Consider the following 18,697-nt stretch of genomic DNA (forward strand, 5'->3'; position numbering starts at 1 on the left):
CCTTATAAATATAGCTTTGATAATTTCTCCCTAAATGTGCTGCTTTATTTTTCTTTTACTCAAGGACTTCTTTCTATTTATTTTACAGCTCTGTAAGATCTTAAGACTTATCTTGATCAGGTAACCATTCCTCCCCCTATAATATGCTACATTATTCATTGTAAATAATACTCTTCTGCAATCTTGGAGATTTTTCACTGGTTCTCAGTCCTCCAGCCCTCTTATAAAACACAGTAAATGAAATTATTATGTACTCACTGGAAAGCACACTGCATACCACTTAAACCCACTCTTGCCTGTTGCATAAGCATACATTGCATGCCAATACCACAAACTGAGCTGAGCTTTATAGACTAAACAGAGTGAGTAAAAATGCCTGATTGGACCTTCCTATATAATCAAGAATGAAAAGCTATTACTTTTGTATCCCTCTGAAGTTATATCCTGTCTTCTTTCCTATAAGCAGATTTCAGAGATGGTGCTCACTTACAGCTCCATGTAATCTTTAAAACTGGACGCAGGGAGAAAGAAGATTTGTCTATTAAAATAACTGTTCCAAGACTGGTTATGAGACACTTGTTCTGAGCTCAGTCCATGAAGACCCAGTAACATCATGTATTTTGTTCTTCGCCATTTCCTAGTCAAAATCATTACACAAGCAACCAATCAATGAAAGATCAAGTTGGGCACAGAGAGCTAATATGAAACAGAAACAAGAAAAAAAAAATTTAAATATGTTAACAAACCAAGAACAGAGCTTGATATGAAAGAACTGAAATGTAAAAGGAAAAATGCAAAATCTCCCACTCTGAAAGCACAATTGAAAAATTAAAGGGTAGAACAAGACAGAAGCTAGCAGGAGATTTTAGTGAATTTCAAGGCCAGTATAAGGCAATAGTGCAATGCAACCAATAAAGTGGGGGGAGGAATGCTATGTGATTGATAAAGAGGAAAGAAATACTATGGAAGTGCTAAGGTATTATGCGTCACTAACACAGGAACAGAAATCTGTGGTGTCTGAGTCACATCTGGAGTATTTATTTGACTTAAAGGTCACGGTTTAAGAGAAACATTAACAAACTGGAACATGCCTCTCCATCTTTTAAGTGACACAATTACTAGTCCAAGAGAGAAACTTGGAAGTCACCCTTGAATTCTACCATTTCTCTCAATCCTCACATCCAATTAATTAATCATCTTGATAATACAGCCAGTATCTATTGGTCAGTATCTCCTGGGCACTGAACCCATCATCTAAGACAATGCTTCTCAGTTGGAGAGCAATTTACCCCCAGGAGACATCTGGGGGTGGGGCATTCTACGGGCATCTAGTGGGCACAGGCCAGGGGTGCTACTAAACATCCAACAATGCACAAAACAGCCCTCCAAATCAAAAAATAATCCAGCCCAAAATGTCAATAGTGCTGAGGTTAAGAAAACCTGATCTAAGGCCACAAGTATAAACAAGGTTCATAGTGCTCGTGGCCTCACAGAGCTTGAAAGAGAATGAAAAGAGATGAAAGAGAATGGCAAAGCCAATGCACTGTATTAGGAATGCATTATTTTCTCACAGACCAGGAAGTCTGAAAGGCAGAGCCCAAGGGAAGTAAGACAGCACAATGATGCCTTCAAGAGCACAGGCTCTTTATAACTTTTCCCCAGCACCTTTAGTGTGTGGTTTGTACCATTTTATTTATACTCTCAGTGCTGTGAAATGGCTGCCACATCTCTAGACTTTATATCTATCCCACATAGAAATTTTCTTTTTATTTGGAAATAGATATCCTCCCAAATTCTGCCTATCTTGCATTAGAAGTTTATCCCATGGCAGGAGAGTATAAAAAATTGAGGGAGTTTTTTGTTGGTGGTGGTTTGTTGTTCGGCTGGTTACTATCCTGAATAAAATCAGAATCCTACTCGTAAGGGATAAGAAAGAAAGAATCTGAAATTGTGGCAGCTGGGAGTACTGCTACAGCAATAAACAAGCAAAAACAATCCAGATATGTAATAATTATAGCAGAATGAAAGAAACACACAGTGTCCTTTTCTTTAAAAAAAAAAAAACAATCTGGTGGTGGAGGGTGGCATCTAATTGATAGATAGGTGATTAAGGAAAATCAGCTAAAGAAGTGAAAATTAAGCTGAAACCTAGAGGATGAGAAAATTGCTGGAAAAGTACACTGAACAGGTCTATGATAAAAGGTGAATGAATCCCCACTGTCCTTAACAGAAAGTTAAAACATGCTACCACTGCCTTTTTTAAAAGGTAATAAATATACTGTTTCTGTTTAGAAATAAAGAGGCAAAATCAAAAGAATCAACTTGAAGTGTGAATTGTATGTGGGGAAGGTTGGAGCAGAGGCCATTTGTAGTCGTTCGCGAACCCTGACTTTTTGAAAGGAAGTTTTAAAGAAAAGAGTGACTTTTTTTGAAATCTCAGTAAAGAATGATTGATTTCAAAATTTATGTCACTAAGCAGAAGTTTATTCTTAATTTTTCCACCTATGAAATAGGAAACTTTAGACTTTTAATTGGGGGACGAAGGAAAGAAAGGACAATGAATAAAATCTGTCATGGCTCTCAAATAGAAATGAGTAAAACTGGTCATCAATCTTAAGTAAATCACATGTAGAAATACACTCTTGTATTTTTTTATGTAGGCTTCAAAATAGACCTTCTGACATGTTGTAAAATGTATTTCTGCAATGTTCTTCTAATCTTTGGATTTAGTCAGCCTTTTATTAATATATCTGCTAAAAGGAGAATAGAATCTGACCACAAGATGGCAGCTTTGAACACATTTCAAAATGTTGATTATGAACATCAAATGTCTCCAACTGAAATGAACAGTGAAGACATCTGCTCTTCCTCTTCTGGTTTAAAAAAATGTTCATGTGATCCTTGAAAGCAGAAGAAATGCAGTTTTTCATTTTGGTAGAAAAATGGCCTGTGAGATTAATAATCTCCACACGGCTGAAATTCCCAACTGAATAATAATGACAAAAATGTGTCCTCTTATTGACTAGAACTCTCTTGTATACATTATCCTCCTTTATCACGATCACTTATCATCAGGCCCTTCCAGGCCACAAAATGAAGAGTGAGGGGCAGATCACCCAGATGGGTTTCACATACAATAGATGATTACGCCAGCACCAAAGACACTGATAATTTGTGACAAGGGTGAAAGGGCTAGTCAGCTGTGGGAATCAGCTCTACTCAGCCCCTGAGACGACACATAATGAAAGTCATGGCTAACTTTGCAAATGTACGCCTAAAGCTGTCAAAGAAAAACTGGCCTAATAGAAGGCTAAAGAGAATATCAATTCATTTTAACTTACTTTGAAAAAAATCCAACCTAGACAATAGATGCAAGAATACAACCAACTCCTGCATACAGTCTCCTAAATTTACCAATTGTCAACATTTTGCGCGTTTCCTTTGTCACTCTATTTTCATATTACCTGTGTACATATCATGATTAATATTTTTCCTGAACAAGACTGAAAGTAAGTAGCAGATATTGTGGCTTTTTAATCCCTACTTCTGTGTGTCCCCTAAGAAGAATGGCAATGGCATCCTCTTACGCAATCCAATTGTCAAATTCAGGAAATTTAACATGCTTACAATACTATTTTCTAATACACAGTCCACATGAAATTGTTCCAATTGTTGAGTCTTTTACAGTAATTTTTAAAAAATAACCAATTTAATACTTTAAAGAAGAAATAAACAAATAGCATGATATAAAAATGTCAAATACGTAAGAAAAACTTATTTAACTCAAGTTGAGTAAACCCAAAGAGTAGAAAAAGGGGGGACCTTCTATTAAATTCCTTTTTAAAGAAGTACTCAACATCTGATTGAAATAGGCAAATTATAGGACAACTCTAAACCCAGACAGCCCTAGTTTGGCCTCATGTCTATTCTACTTATTAGCAATGTGTCACTGAGCAAGTTGCATTACTTCTCTATGCCTCAGTTTTCTTATCTGTAACAGAAAGGCAGTTCTTTCAAAACAGAAATTTTTAGAACATTAAAAATGACTTTACATGGTAAGTACATCTCCCAATGCCTGGAATGCAGTAGGTGCTTACTAAATTCTATCTTTCATTCCTAGAATCTTGAAAACTTAACTCTCCCCGACAACTTCCTTAAAAACTAGTTTGGCAAAAAAGAATTCATGCTCCAAAGTTAAATCTCGTCGTTCATGAAGACACGTTGCACACTGGTTTCCAACTGAACGCTCTCATCCCACTGCCATGGAGGGCATGTCACAGCTAATTATCTGTCATCACGCCCTGTTGCATAGGCAGTACCTTGCCTGCTGCTGCTGGGACCTCGCTGCTGTCTGTTGATTCATTTGCATTGCCTCCTGAGTGTCTCTGCTGTGTATGGATCACACAGAATGAAGCCCAGGGGCCAACTGGCAGGCCCATCTGAATTGTGGAACATATCTAAAGCCCCTCCTCATTACTTAGTGAGTAATGCGGGGGATGTTCGCTTGTTCACACACCCTGGCAACGTAAACGGTCATCTGCTGCCTCATCTGCTTTTCCGCGTCTGGGGTGCAGGACCAGATCGGCTGAGGAACTTTGCTAGCACTTATGCAAATAGCTATGGGAGTTCCTGGGTTTGGCAACGTTTCCTTTCAGTAGCCTCATTTGTGGCTGCACCGTCTGCCTCTTTTGTGCTTCCACAGCTTTGTGAGGCGACCTCAAAATAGATCTCTCCCATACTCATGTTGCGTTTCTGTCCCTTTACCACAGAAAGACTATAAAACTCTTCTCAATACGTTTAATACACCCTGTTTAGTGACTGGTGTTTCTGTTTAAGCCCTAAAAGAACGTATATTTAAGAATGAATCAGACTACGTATATCTAGTTTTCCAAATTAAGGGGGACTGCAGTCCCCAATTTAAAGTACATAAATAAAATTTTAATGTATGCATAGACATGGAACAATGAGGCCTAAACTGTTAGACATACACATATAATATCATAATTTTGTACCAATACTATTCTTCCAAATACATTACATAATACATCTTCTTAAAAAAAACAAATTTGCTTCGAATTTTTAAAATTATTTTCAAATTACCAGCTTCGTAGAGCAACTATGGAATCTGCAACAGCACATTGATAAATGACAAGGATACAATTTAATCTTGATATAAATTCTTATTCCATTAATGGATGAAGTTTCTTAATTTTCTTCTCTTTTTTTCACGTGCTATAATTTTTAATATGAGATACTCCTATAGAAACTAAATTCAAAGTTTGCTTAGAAAAGAAGGAAAAAATAAAGCATTATAGTAAGCCACAACTGTGGGAACTTGATCTACAAGGGACTGGGAAAAGCACTGCAAATAAGTGATACTTAAAACTGATTTCCTCTAGGTGGCAGTAGAGTCCCAGAACGTAAACCTTAACGTTAATGAAAAACTAAGAGCACGGCAAAATAATTGTTTATGCCAGTCCATACTATTTATACATTTGAAAGATTTTTCTTTTGAAAACTGAGCTAAATTTACAACTGTGAATGTTCATCTGCAGATGACATAGTGGATTTTGTACAAGAAAGAACAAAATGTGGCTATGATATATTTCAGCAAACACACATTGCTTTCCATGTCTTTTTTAGCACTGTAAGACCCTATCATTCATTATTGGATATTGGATATTGTGACAATATCCAGATATTGGATATTGTGATTTACCTTCTCCTTTACAGAGACATTAATGTTTTAAAAACTCAATAAACTTTATCTTAGATAATTACTGATATCTGATACTGGACTCAATTCAGCAATGCCCATTGGCATGGAGGCTTGAATTATATCTTTTTCACCAACAGTGTAGATTTGTTTAATCAGGATAACACAGAATTTTAAAAGTAACATAACATACAAAGATTCTAATGAGTGTGTAGTTGATGTGTATCACAAAATGTACTCAGTTGAAACACTAGACTCCCCATTCCCTCAGCCATAGAAAATTCTTCTCTTTCTTCTCTCCAAACTGTTTCCTGAGTCGTCTATATATCATCCTGATGTCTCCCAGTGATCAGACCAGAAGTAATAGTGACGTATCTTCACCCACAGATTTAATGCATTTCAGAAATTCATTACACCCTACCTCTTAATTTTTCTCCAAACTTTATTTGGAAAATGTCAAACCCTCAGAAAATTGAAAAAGCAAAACAATGAACACTGACATACACATACACATGCATACATCTATTTCATCAGTTATTAACATTTTATGACATGTTGTACCACTCTAAGCAAATACCTTGACATATAATTTTAAGTAGAACATATTTCTGAGTAATAGAAAATTGTTATTAATCAAAAACTTTGGTAGTGTAAATAAGCCTGACAGTCACTCATGAAGTCTTCAGTCTAATTATTATACTACATTACACATACAGGGTTCCTGTTTGTATGTACGTGTCTAGTTGCCTACTGGGATGATTTGTAGTCCCCAGAAAGGGCTGGAGATCTGAACACAGAGCAATCGGGGAACACTAAGATGATAGGATATTTGCAAACCCTTTCAGAGCTCACATTACAGAGCCAGCACATAATTCTGTAATCTGAGGAGAGAGAAGGCTAGATGACCTGGGTTACCAACCTATAAGGGTCTGGAAGACATCACTGGAAAATTCAGAAAAAAAATCGTTCTGATGACCTCATAGACAACTCCTTCTATTTATGGCAAAATGCAAAGTGGTCCCTCTCTGATCAAACGAGATCAGAAATTTTTTTCTTTTAAATGAAACTAAACTAAACTCTATAATGGAAGTGACCCTGCCTATTAAATAAATGAATATACTGTATATTATTCATTAACAGTTTGAAACGGCTGACAAATTATTAGCCTGTCCTGGGCACCAAATCTTAGTCCTATTCAATTTTCTTCCATAGCTCTACGGCCAACTATACTGACCATGTCTCTCTCACAGTTGAAGGTTAAAGTTCATGTATCAAAGTTCTCCAGAGAATAAGATTGAAACTATGCCCACTTTTTTTGAGGCTTTATTTTGTACTTTGTCCAAACATAAAAAGAAAAATTTCTCTCTTTGCTTAAGTAAAAGGTTTCCGGTTTTTTGTTTCTTTTTAATAACTCAGGAGATGTCTACAGTAATTATTTTATGAGTTTAAAATACTGTTTTACCAGAATGGACATCATCACAAAATCTACAAACAATAAACGCTGGAGAGGGTGTGGAGAAAAGGGAACCCTCTTGCACTGTTGGTAGGAATGTAAATTGATACAGCCACTATGGAGAACAGTATGGAGTTTCCTTAAAAAACTAAAAACAGAACTACCATACAACCCAGCAATCCCACTACTGGGCATATACACTGAGAAAACCATAATTCAAAATGAGTCATGTACCAAAATGTTCATTGCAGCACTATTTATAACAGCCAAGACATGGAAGCAACCTAAGTGTCCATTGACAGATGAATGGATAAAGAAGATGTGACACATATATACAATGGAATATTACTCAGCCATAAAAAGAACAAAATTGAGTTATTTGTAGTGAGGTGGATAGACCTACAGTCTGACATACAGAGTGAAGTAAGTCAGAAAGAAAAAAACAAATACCGTATGCTAACACATATATATGGAATCTAAGAAAAAAAAAAAAAGGTTCTGATGAACCTAGGGGCAGGACAGGAATAAAGACACAGACGTAGAGAATGGACTTGAGGACACAAGGAGGGGGAATGGTAAGCTGGGACAAAGTGAGAGAGTGGCATGGACATATATACACTACCAAATGTAAAATAGATAGCTAGTGGGAAGCAGCTGCATAGCACAGGGAGATCAGCTCGTTGCTTTGTGACCACCTAGAAGGGTGGGATAGGGAGGGTGGGAGGGAGGCACAAGAGGGAAGGGGATATGGGGATATATGTATATACACAGCTGACTCACTTTGTTATAAAGCAGAAACTAATACACCATTGTAAAGCAATTATACTCCAATAAAGACGTTAAAAAAAGTGCACACAATTTAAGTGTTAAAAAAAAAATGAAAAATGGCTCCCAAAGATATCCAGGTCCTAATTGCTGGAACCCGTGAATGTTACCTTTTATGACAAAATGGATTTTGCATTTTGTCAAATCTATCCGCCAGCAGACTGATTTACTAAATCTCAACTATCTCCCCGCCCCACTTATAACAATCAGTAACCTGCAATCTTCTCAGCATGGCATCCTCAGCCAGCCTTCTGGGACCAGTCTCGGATTGCTTTGCAGACCCATCTTCTGTCTCTGCTGCTTCCCAAATTTTAAGTTCTAGGATTACAAATTACTTGCTTTTCTGAAAAACCAATGCTTTTTCTTAGTTCTGTGCTATCGTTCATGATGCCCCTCCGGTCCACCATCTCTGCCCCTGACTGCTTCTCAGGCAAGAATCCTCCACTGAGAGCATCACCTCCTCTAAGGCTCAGTGCCCCTCTGCACCTCAATTTGCCCAAGGTATATCCTTGGCAATTTCCATGCCAGCAGCCTGGCAATATTGTGTGTTCTTTGAGGGAAGAAATCATATCTTACTTATTTTTGTGACCAGATACCCTGCAGGTCACCTAGCCCAGTGTAGAAACAGGTAGAATATCAAACTGAACAAAACTGAGTCGAGTGAACTTGAAGGTCAGGTTTCCACATCTTCTAACCTCCACCAGATGGCACTATTTTATTTTCAGTGGAGACCAAATCACAAAACGAGGAAGAAGTACAGTGTTCAGAGCATTTGTATATATCCATGCACATGTATGTACGTTATGTAGTGTGGAACTCTTTTCACTGCTACCCATTTATACTAATGCAAAATACGGACAGTCAATTTAGGTACTTCCTTTTTGATCTTTACAAAAGCATAGTTGAAAAAAATATTATTAAATTACCGGGCAGTTAATTATAGTCAATCTTCCTAAACAAACGGGACCTGGTGTCCTTTTCATTTATAGTGTTATCACCCAAAGGTTTTCAAGAGGAGAACTGACAGTGAATTTCCACTCTTGAGATGATTCGAGTTATTCCCAACTAGAGAGACAGGAGGATGGAAAGATTGGGGGGCTTATAAGCAAAGAGCCTTTGCTTTGTACAATCTTAAAGATTCATGATCTCAAGTTATAGAAGCTGGATAATGATGCTTACCTTTAAATTGATATTAAAAGATTAAACATTATGTAACCTATAATACATTTAAAATACTTAGCACAGTGAAGAAACTGAAGATATGGATGATGATTATTATTAGAGAAATAAGATGGATGAAGAAACTTATGAATTTCATCTGGTCTTAAAGTTTGTGAAAAGGTCAACTGAGGCATATTAAAAATTTAAAGAGTTTATCTGAGCAAAAATCAGTGGGAATAGGGCCAAACTACCAAACAGGAAGGAGTTAGGAGCACTGTGCAGAGAGGAGCCAGGAGGAAGGCTTACAGAGAGAAAGGGGGGAAGAAAAGCAAGGAAATTGTTTGATTGTCTAGAGCTTGAACCCTACTTGGCTGTGTGTGATTGGTTGTCCTTAGCATTTGAATTTCATAACCTTGAGGCATTTACAGGCTGAGATTTTGGTTTGCTTTTATGCAGACTGCCATGGCATTAGAGCCACCTTTGTCTAAAGGCCTCCTGGTCTGATTAATTTAGCAAGTTTTAAAAATTCAAACTGCTTTTGCTTTCAAAAGACTGCCTGGGCTAGAATCTGTTTCAACCACTGTTTTGATGTGTAACACGTCACCCAAGCCTATTATTCTCAGCTGTAAAATGAACCTTGTAGCAATCTCTGCCACCTGACTGCTAGAGGGACTGACTTAGAAATTAGCTATTAGTTTAATGGTAATGGTGCAGCAAGAGTGGTAGAAGTCTAGGATGTAGCAAATTATTTGCTCAAAGCTCTATCCATTAATCCCAAACCATGGTCTAAACCTGAAATTTCAGTTCAGAATGCTGAGCCCACCAGTGGTGCTGCGTTCAGATAAATGGTGTTTAGCCGTTTCAACCAGGTTCAAAAATTGAACTTAATGTATGTTTTCTGCCCTCTGTCTCCTACAAGAAGGTGATCTTTCTCTTTAAGGAAGCAAAGCCCTTTTGCCTCAACTGGATATTTACACGGCAAATGCAAACATACAGGTACTGCCTTAATTCCTATGCCGGTGGTTCCCTAGTTGAGTGGAAAAAATGTTTAATAACAATGTCATTGATAGCAATAATATTGTTTGGGAGTTCTGCCCTTCCTACTTAGAGATTAGGCACTTCTTTCTTAAATAAGAAACAGAAGGAATCTGGTGCCTTTTTAAACAAAAACTTAACTACCAAGAAAATTATCCATCTTACTTATTAGTCACCACTTCCCACTTGGGTGTTGACTACTAAGTATGCAGACTGCCTACCACTTCCAGGGGTGGAACAGAAAGCATGGGGAAGTGACTATCTGAGCAACGAATTTCTCCTTCAATAATTAGTTAATTCCTAAAATTCCACAGTTAAAGATTCATACTTCGGGCTTAAAACCTTTGGCCCCTGGTAAACATATACAAGGGCAGGTACACTTGAAGTCTTATCAGTTATTTGCATCTAAATATGAGTAATCTGATCAGATCCCTTCCTCCTTAAGGTTTTGAAAAGGTAGGAATGGAGAAAGCATAAAGTCTCCAAAAGCTGGAGGGCAAGGGGGAGGCTGTTGTGGGTACACTAGTTACTTGATTTTAAATACTCTCAACCATGCCCTGAAGTTCATATTTTTAAGACAGTTACTCACATTTTATAGATAAAATGAAGCTCAGATAGGCCATGTAAAATCAAGTGATAGAGCTTACACAGGCATACCTCGGATATAATGCAGGTTCTGTTCCAGACCATGGAAAGAATGCAAGCCACGTGAATTTTTTAGTTCCTTAGTGCATATGAAAGTTAAGTTTATACTGTACTGCAGTCTAGTAGGTGTGCAATAGCATTATGTCTAAAAGGAGAACAATGTACATACCCTAATTTAAAAATACTTTATTGCTGAAAAATGTTAACCATCATCTGAGCTTCAGCGGGTCATCATCTTTTTGCTGATGGAGGCTGGTGCCGCAATGTTGATGACTGATCAAGGTGGTGATGGCTGAAGGGTGGGTGGCTGTGGAAATTTCTTAAAATAACACAACAATGAAGTTTGCTGCATGGATTGACTCTTCCTTTCATGAACCATTTCTCTGGAGCATGCAATGCTGTTTGATAGCATTTTACCCACAGTAGAACTTGCTTCAAAACTGGAGTCGACCCACTCCAACCCTGCTGCTGGTTTATTAACTAAGCTTACGTAATATTTTAAATCCTTTGTTGGAATTTCATCAATCTTCACAGCATCTCTGCAGGGAGATTCTATCTCAAGAAACCACTTTCTTGGCTCATCCATAAGAAGCAGCTCTTCATCCGTCCAAGTTTTATCACGAGCTTGCAGCAGTTCAGCCACATCTTCAGGCTTCACTTCTAACTCTAGTTCCTTTGGCTGTTTCCACCACATCTGCAGTTACTCCCTCCACTGAAGTCCTGAACCCCTCAAAGTCATCCGTGAGGGTTGGAGTCAACTTATTCCAAACTCTTGTTAATTGTGATATTTTGACCTCTTCCCATAAATCAATAATGTTCTTAATCGCATCTAGAATGGTGAATGCTTTCCAGAAGGTTTTCAACTTACTTTGCCCAGATCCATCAGAGGAATCACTATTTATGGCAGCTATAGCCTTACAAAATGTATTTCTTAAATAATAAGACTTCAAAATCGAAATTACTTCTTAACCATGGGCTGAGAATGGATGTTATGTTAGTAGACATGAAAACAATATTAATCTCCTTATACATCTTTATTAGAGCTCTTGGGTGACCAGGTACATTGTCAGTAAGCAGTAATAGTTTGAAAGGAGTCTTTTTTTCTGAGCAGTAGGTCTCACCAGTGGGCTTAAAGTATTTAGTTAACCATCTTGTAAACAGATGGGCTGCCAATCAGGCTTTGTTTTTCCATTTATAGAGCACAGGCAGAGGAGATCCAGCCAAATTCTTAAGGGCCCTAGGATTTTCAGACTGGTACATGAGCACTGGCTTCAACTTCGAGTCACCAGTTATATTAGCCCCCAGCAAGAGAGTCAGCCTGTCCTTTGAAGCTTTCAAGCCAGGAACTGACTTCTGCTCTCTTGCTATGAAAGCCCTAGATGGCGTCTTCTAATATGGCAATTTAGTCTACATTGAAAATCTGTTGTTTAGTGAGGCCACCTTCATTAGTGATCTTAGCTAGATCTTCTGGATAACTTGCTACGGCTTTTACATCAGCACTTGCTTTATTCACCTTGCACTTTTATTTTATGGAAACCCTTGGGCTTTTTCCCTTAAACCTCATGAACCAACCTCTGCTAGCTTCAGACTTTTCTTCTGCAGTTTTCTCACCTCTTTTGGCTTTTGTAGAATTGGAGAGTTAGGGCCTCGCTCTGGATCTGGTTTTGGCTTAAGGGAATCTTGTGGCTGGTTTGATCTTCTATCCAGATGGCTAAAATTTTCTCCGTAACAGTAGTAAGGCTTGGTTCACTTTCTTATTCATGTATTCACTGGAGTTGCACTTTTAATTTTCTTCCAGAATGCTTCCTTTGCATTCACAACTTGTCTAACTGGCACAAGAGGCCTAGCTTTCGGCCTGTCTCAACTTTCAACATGCCTAATCACTTCTCAACATTTTCACTAAGAGTAATCATTTCTAACTTTCGATTTAAAGTGAGAGACTCGCGACCCTTCTTTTACTTGAACACTCAGGGCTATTAATTGGTCTAATTTCAACATTGTTTTGTTTCAGGGAATAGGCAAGCCCAAGGAGATGGAGAAAGATGGGGGAAAAGCTAGTCCATTAGATTAAGTTTGATTAAGTTTGCCATCTTATATGGGCATGGTTCACAGTGCCCCAAAACAATTACCATAGTAACATCAAAGATCACTGGTCACAGGTCACCATAACAAATATAACAACAATGAAAATGTTTGAAATATTTCGAGAAGTACCAAAATGTGACAGACACAAACTGAGCAAAGGTGTTGGAAAAATGGCGCGAATAGACTTGTCTGACGCAGGGTTGCCACAAACCTTCAACTTGTACAAAAACACAGTATCTGCAAAGCGCAAAAAAGTGAGGTGCAATAAAATGAGGTGTATCTGTGTTCAGATGAAATCTGTATCTCTAAATTATACATATTCAAAGTGCAGACTGTGAGACCAAAGGAAGACTGACTTCATCAATGCCACAGTTCTGTGCTGAATGCTCTGCCTCACCCTTTTTATACTCATACAAGGCTGCCAGATTATGGACAGTTAAAGGAAAAGTAACTCTCTAAATAAAAAGCCCATATTAAAATGGCAACCACAACTTCACAGCTCTTCTCCATACATCTAGATCTTTCTCCCGTGTCATTCCATACATGTTATTAAGTTTAATTTAATATATGTAAGAAACTCGAAGGATGTGTTTCAAATTCTAGTCTATCTTCCTGCAGCTATGAGGGGTCACAGAAAATATCAAAACTAGGAATTAATTACTTTAGGAACTTTTCTCCACAACCAGAAACTATTTCATTTGCTATCCAGCTTTTTCTCCCCCAACTCAAAGCAACTACAACGTACAAGAGATGTCATAAGGGGACCTAAAATGATACTATACTGCTTTCTTTCACAAAACTGAATATAGAAGTTGAAAGTGACCTCTGTTAAGACTCTTGAAGAAAGTTCACCATCAGAGCTTGACATATCTAATAGCGTTTTGCCCAAGTGATGGCTCTATCAGGAAGTTTTCAGCCTTTCTGTCATTGTGCCTGACAGGTGGTAAAACACATTTCTACGAGTAAAAGGACAAGAGTGAATTTATCAAAATCTTTTGTAAGCCAGTAACGTTTGTTAGTGCAATGCTAGGCCAGATCTCATACATCACCTTCAAAAGTCAACCATTTTGTTGAAATTCAACAATGATACAGGACCTGTTCAGTACTCATGATCCACGGTGCAATTTCTTATTTGTCTACTAATGTGGTTTTCTAAAGTGCTTTCTTCAGTTGACTAACCGAAGCAACTAAAAAAACCTTTTTTGAGTAAAGAATTTATACAATGTGGCAAGGTTTATTTATTTGTTCACTGGTTTAATTCACTCAATAAGTAATATGTTACCAGCCTACTGTGCGTAAGGCAGTATGAGTTGACAAATATGTGTAAGATATGTGTAAGTACAGGCTTTGGTCCCAAGAAACTTACAGAAAATGTACATACGAAAACAACCGCGAAAAGCAGTGTATAATAAGGGAGTAGCCAAATAACCTTGCCTTGCTGAGCCTTCCACTAAACTACGGTAGGAGTCAAACGTCTACAGAAGGCACAAGTTGTTATCAATGAGTGAAATACTTAAAAAAAAAAAAAATACACACTTGAAAAGGGAAGCTGCCATTCAATCTAAGCCTATTGTTATCATGCAACTATGCAAGTGCAAGATTGTCGGGTCTTATTATTTTTCAAAAGAAAATCCAGGGCTTCCCTGGTGGCACAGTGGTTGAGAGTCCACCTGCCGATGCGGGGGACACGGGTTCGTGCCCCGGTCCGGGAAGATCCCACCTGCCGCGGAGCGGCTGGGCCCGTGCATCCGGAGCCTGTGCTCCACAGCGGGAGAGGCCACAGCAGTGAGAGGCCCGCGTACCACAAAAAAAAAAAAAAGAAAAAAAAAAGAAAATCCAGATTTTTATGTGGAAATCTACCGTTATTTAATTAGTGTCATCTATAGGTTTTTTAAAATACTGTGTAAATTAAACACATACACAGGACAAAATAAAAATCAGTTTGCAAATTCTGTAGTTTTCAAGAGAGCAAGGAACCACATCTGACCAGCGTGTCCTAGAAAGACTGTGCCAAAGGCAATGTTTTAGTTGTGTCTTAAAGAGGAAATAAAATTGTCAAAAGATGGTAGGAAAAAGAAGCAATCCAAATGGAGAGAAAGGTTTCAAGAATGGGAAGGCACCTGGAAAACATATTTAGGAAGCAGATAAGTAGGTTTCTTTTTCTAATATCTTCAGAATTCTTTATGATGTGATCATAGTGAACTATTCATCTCAAAAATTGATGATGACAATATAGTAGAACCTTAAAATTTAAACCATTTTGAAAGAGCTTTTTTTCTTATTGTTACAAAATGAAATGTGTTCAAATTAAGAAAATAGTGTCATCCTTATGCTATCACCTAAATATGACAACTGTTAACATTTTGTTAAATTAAAATAATAATAACATTTACTATATTTTGAGCATTGTACCAAGCACTCTGCAAGGCTTCACCTCATTTTATGTAAATATAGATTTTAAGCCCAAATTATCATATGTATACTGTTTTTAACTCATTTATACACAAAAATATTATGAATATCATTCTATGTCATTATATCTTTTCCACAGTGTCATCTTTTAATTCCTGCTCATTATTCCATTGTATTAGTGATTTTTTATTTAACCCGTTCTCTATTGGTTGATATTTAAGATGTTTGCAGCTTTTCTCTCTACAAAGTATCGATTTTGATGAATTCAACCAAAAGAAAAGATCTAATTCAAACTGCTAAAACCACATTAAATGGCTTATTAAGGCTCGCATAACTGGTTAAAATCCAGATGTAGGGCACTGGTCAGCTACGTTTAAATCAGAGCTAAGACTCCATTTCTCTGAGATCCTTTTGGCCCTGCTTTTGCCAAAGGTCCACTCAGTCCTTTGGTGGTGAAGAAAAATGATAGCAGCAGTTCTGGGCTTTACATTCAAATACATCCAGAAGAATAGAAACCACCTCTTCCAGTGCCCCTGGCAAATGTCCTCTTATGTCTCATATACCCACTTATGAACCGTTTCCTGAGATGCGCAGAAAGCCGTCAATAGGTTGGCATAGGCCAGTGTTTCCAAATAATCATTGGAAACAGAAAGCAGATTTACCCAGTGAGGCTCAACTTCAGGACTGGAATAGAAAAACGTTAGCCCTAAAATAATAGGGGTGAGATGGATAATTGAATGCAAGTTTAAAATTCTTGAGAAGGGGAAAATAGATTGGATAAGCAACCAGTGATGTCCACGACAATAAATAATGCAACAGACACCTTTAGGAAAGGAAAGGTGGAGAGACCACGTGATTGTACACAACAATTATTTCCTGAGGAGTCATTCCAAGAAGAGGAATTGCTAAAGCAAAGGAGATTGTTTTTAATGTGGGTTTGGGGGTTTTGTTTTCGTTTCTTTATGTAATGTTAAACTGCCAACCAGAATTGCTACACCACTTTATGTTCCCTCCAACAGTGTCTGAATTCCAGGAAAGAAGTGTCTATTAGTCTGGCACAAAAGTGAATGCAACTGTAACTTGACAAGACTAGAAACATCGGTTGGGCTGAACTGTGGACATCCGTAAATGCCGGAATCAGGAATTTGAACTTTACTAAAGCATTTAAATATTTTAACTCCTTTTTAAAATTTGACATGCTACTTTTTCTTAAAAGGGTTTTGAAAGGGCTTAAAATAAAGGATAAATATACAACAATATCAATTAAATATAAATTTGGGAGAGTGAGAAGACAAGCCACAAACTGGGAGAAAATATTTCCAAAAGACACATCTAATAAAGGATTGTGATCCAAAATATATGAAGATCTCTTAAAACAACAGTAAGAAAACAGGCAACTCTACTAAAAAAAAAAAGGGGCAAAAGACCTTAACAGATGCCTCACCAAAGAAGATATATAGATGGCAAGTAAGTATATGAAAAGATGTTCAACACCATATGTTATTAGGGAATTAAAAATTAAAATAACAATGAGATAGCACTACATACCTGTTAGAATTACCAAATCCAAAACACTCATGACAACAAATGCTGACGAGGACGCAGAGAAACAGGAACTCACATTTACTGTAGATGGGAATGCAAAATGGTACCACCACTTTTGGAACACAGTCTGGTAGTTTCTTACAAAACTAAACACCAATCCATTAGTCATGCTCCTTGGTATCTACCCAAATGACCCTCGCATGGATGTTTATACCAAGTTTATTCATAAATGCCAAAATTTGGAAGCAACCGAGATGTCCTTCAGTAAATGAATTAATAAACTGCAGTACATCCAGACAAAGGAATATATTCAAGCCATGAAAAGGCATGGAGGACACTTAAATGCATATTAACACTAAGTGAACAAAAGCCAATCTGAAAAGGCTACTATGATTCTGTTGGACATTCTGAAAAAGGCAGTAAAGAGATTAGTGGTTGCCAGGGGTTTGGGAGAAGTGAGGGATGACAGAGGATTTTTAGAGCAGTGAAAATACTCTGTACGATACTATAATGGTGGATATATTTCACTATACTTTGTTAAAACCCATAGACAGTACAACACCAAGAGTGAACCATAAACTCTGAACTTTGGATGGTAATGATGTGTCAGGGTAGGTTTATCAATTGTAACAAATGTACTACTCTAGTGGGTGGATAATGGGGAAGGCTGCACATGTGTGGCGATGGGGGTATATGGGTAATCTCTGTATTTTCTGCTCAATTTTACTATGAATTTAAAACTGCTCTAAAAATAAAGTGTGTGTGTGTATATACACACACATGGCTTTTTTTTTTCCTTTTGCAAAAGAGCCTGGCACATACTTTAGAAGATTAAACCTGCATTATTGCTGAGGAAGAACTGAAAGTCAATGAAGCTGGTGGAAAGAGACATGTACAAAGCTGCTGAAATTGTCCACATAGAAGTCATAAGATATTAAATTAGGAAGGTGCCAGTAGACTGCAATAGGCTACACATGGGAAGTAGAAGAAACACTGAGATTCGCCAGTTGATTGCACGCTGATATGTAGGGGGCAATGTGTAATTTCTCATCTATATTTTTACTCAGACATACTAAATTATTTAGCATTCTCTAAATAATACCATGTTCTTTCATGCCTCGTATCTTGTACCATCTATTCTCGAAGACTAACATATATCTTATCTTGACAGAGTAAGGCTAAGATATCACATCTGCCACTGACTGGCTGTGTGACCTTGGGCAAGTTAATTCCCATTTTGAATCTCAGTTTCTTCACCCATAAAACTCAGGCAATAAAATAAAAATATACATTTCATAGGACTGTTGAGCTAATTAACTGAGATAATATAAAATATCAAGCAAAGTGCCAGGAACACACTCAATGTACAATTTTTTTTTTCTCCTTTTCCAGTGATCCTTCAAAACACACATACACGCACACACAGAGGCTGACTCTGGTGACCTTGTTTACTCTCTACCCAGCTCTTTTTAAAAACTTGCTCTTGGTGTAAAGACCTGATACAGTGATTCCTATAAAAGTGTAAATAACTGGTAACTCGTGGAGTGTTCCTTGAGGTATTTCCCAGGTAATCTAGGCTGTAAGCCAACAAAGAAAAAAAAATTTCAATCTATAACTGAAATTTAAGTATAAGGTGATGACTGCAAAAGGTATTCTCCTAGGCAGGAATCTTTTCCATTATTCCATAAATGCTTTCTATCTGCTGCTACTCCCCTCCGCCCCAAATCACCCAAACATCACAGCTTTACATTGCTATACTTTCCTGAGGTCATTTTATTAGACTGAACAAGTAGCAAACCTATCTGGGTCAGGACAGAATA

The 18,697-nt window shown here is 37.5% G+C and overlaps 1 pseudogene; it reads right to left on the reverse strand.

Annotated features, from left to right (window-relative positions):
* Window positions 1-11,112: 11,112 nt before the first annotated feature.
* Window positions 11,113-17,046, reverse strand: LOC112410066 (tigger transposable element-derived protein 1-like; annotated as a pseudogene).
* Between the last annotated feature and the right edge of the window lie 1,651 nt (window positions 17,047-18,697).

This window comes from Neophocaena asiaeorientalis, unplaced genomic scaffold (genome assembly GCF_003031525.2).
Source record: "Neophocaena asiaeorientalis asiaeorientalis breed wild unplaced genomic scaffold, Neophocaena_asiaeorientalis_V1.1 scaffold174, whole genome shotgun sequence".
NCBI classification, from domain to species: domain Eukaryota; kingdom Metazoa; phylum Chordata; class Mammalia; order Artiodactyla; family Phocoenidae; genus Neophocaena; species Neophocaena asiaeorientalis.